The 2,286-nt window shown below is 34.1% G+C and overlaps 1 pseudogene; it reads left to right on the top strand.

Annotated features, from left to right (window-relative positions):
* The first annotated feature begins 299 nt into the window (after positions 1–299).
* LOC146913131 (putative F-box/LRR-repeat protein At4g13960) lies at positions 300–1,697 on the top strand (annotated as a pseudogene).
* Positions 1,698–2,286: the final 589 nt, after the last annotated feature.

Here is a 2,286-nt window from a genome sequence, read left to right as displayed (position 1 = left end):
ACTTACCTATGATACTCTGAAAGAAAAAAAAACCGTGCATCATATGTCTAGTTTTTATTAAAAAAAAAAAAAAACAAGTAACAAGAATGACTTCGAATATTTGTGAGGAAAAACCCTAATATTCCTAGGAACTAAGAAATAACATGTACGTGCAGACTTTTCAGCCGTATTATCTCATAATAGTTTTATTCGTATAATCAGAGCATTAGGGTTTTTACTTTTTCATTTTGCTTTTTGTTTTCAATACTTGCAGCAGAAACGCACCATCAAAGGGTGGGTTGGTTTTCACTCAAATCAATATGAATCTCATGTCGATGGTCGAGGTAACATTCTGGCATTACTGGTTGTTTCTTCTACTGCAAGAAATCCAAAACCCTGTGAAGAGAGTAATTCAAAAATATAACGACTATGATAATACCGACAAATTAAGTGCTTTACCTGATTGTGTTTTACTTCACATACTCTCTTTTTTGAACACCAAATACGCAGTTCAAACTTGTGTTTTGTCCAAAAGATGGAAGAATCTCTGGAAGTGTCTTCCATGCCTTAAAATAGGTTATTCAAACTTTATGACTTCGCAAGTTCTCGATTTCAAGGAGCCTCGAAGTATCGAAAAGTTCTTTTATCGATTTTTAGATAAACGTGATCAATCAACCCCACTGCAAGTTCTCGATTTCGTGGGGCCTCAAAGCCATATCGAAAGAATTGTCAAAACTTTGCCAACATACTTATTTTTATGTCACACTTTAACATGTCTTCACATTTCGGTTTCTTCTCCTCAAAGAACTTTATTTCCAAAATCTTTGAATTTTCCAGCATTGACTAGTTTGTCTTTACGGTCCTTTGACTTTCGTGTGGGCGATGATGGTATTGTTGAGCCCTTCTCGGCATTTAAGAGGTTAAAAAATTTGATCCTTCAAGATTGTAACGTTCATGATAATCGAAACTTGTGCATATCGAGTGCCACACTTATCAATTTAACAATAGACTACTGCAGCTTGGAGTTACACACTCCAAGTCTATGTACCTTTGTTTATAAGGGTATTCCTACGGTTCAAACAACTCTGTGGGAGCAAGAGTAATCTCTCTTCTGTCAAACTTGTAAACATTGATGTAAATATTGATGTAATAAGTTTGTCGGAATCTGCAAAGACTTCGTTGATTCTATACAACTGGCTGGTTGAGCTTGCTAATATCGAATCATTGACAATCCATTCAACTATTCTGGAGGTACTTTATGGCATGTTTGGTTGGTTTCACTTTTTACTACAACTTTTTTCTTAATATGGTTGTTTTTTTATTTATAATTTTTCAAAAAATATAACTTATGTTAAATTGATTTTCATTCATAATCATCCCTCATTGCTTAGATTCTCGACTCAGTTCCTAACATATTGAAGACGGAGTTTCCTTCCTTGTGTAAGTTGAAGTCATTGAAAGTAAAAACGAACCTATCATCCATACCTAATGGATATATGGCATTTTTGCTTCAAAACGCACCGTCAGCAAAGGTTTACCTCTTACGTTGACTAAGGTAAATGTGTATTCAACTTGTTCAACAATTTTTTCTGGTTTGATTTTTTTTCGTTTTTTTCCTCGGTAACTCTGATTATAAAATGACTCACTTGTTTGAGTTCATGTATGGCTGCTCATTACAGATGACAACAGAAGTTACAGATTTTGAGATTTCCCGATAATCAGGGTGGAGGATGCTACAAAGAGATTACATTAATAACAATGATTTTTCCAAGAGAAATCTTGAAGTAGCTAGATAGCATGCTTAAAATTTATTTATTATATTTCAACTTTTTTTTGAAGTATGACTGCGACTTGCTAAATTATCATACCTATTCTATTTCATTTATTAAACTTTTAAGGGGATTTATATACTTGAATATTTAAGGAAATTAGTGTTTTTATTTGATGGTACATTTAGAAAATCTCTTCTATATAGAAAAACAGTTTGGTTCAGTTGATAGTAGCAATTCTGTTTGGTTCAATGCATATATTAACAGTTCAGTTTAAACAAGAGGAATTAAGTTGGAATTGGGTTTGGTGTATAAAACTGGTTCTCCGTTTCAGTACTGTTCGGGCTGAAGCACAACCGGTTCGGGTCAGTTTTGTTCAATGAGACAGCTTGATAGGTGGTTTTCAGTGAACCGCTATTTAAAAATCACTTGAAATTCTGTTGATGATCGACGACATCCATCAGAATTAGAAGCTTATGATCCCCCTCGTCTTTTCAGCGTAGATGTTGATCTGACCGGAGTTGATTTGAACAAAAAC

This window comes from Medicago sativa, chromosome 6 (genome assembly GCF_051527215.1).
Source record: "Medicago sativa cultivar Bolivia chromosome 6, Bolivia_mono, whole genome shotgun sequence".
NCBI classification, from domain to species: Eukaryota; Viridiplantae; Streptophyta; class Magnoliopsida; order Fabales; family Fabaceae; genus Medicago; species Medicago sativa.
Note: the sequence above shows the minus strand (reverse complement) of the source record. Positions and strands in the feature narration are given on the sequence as shown.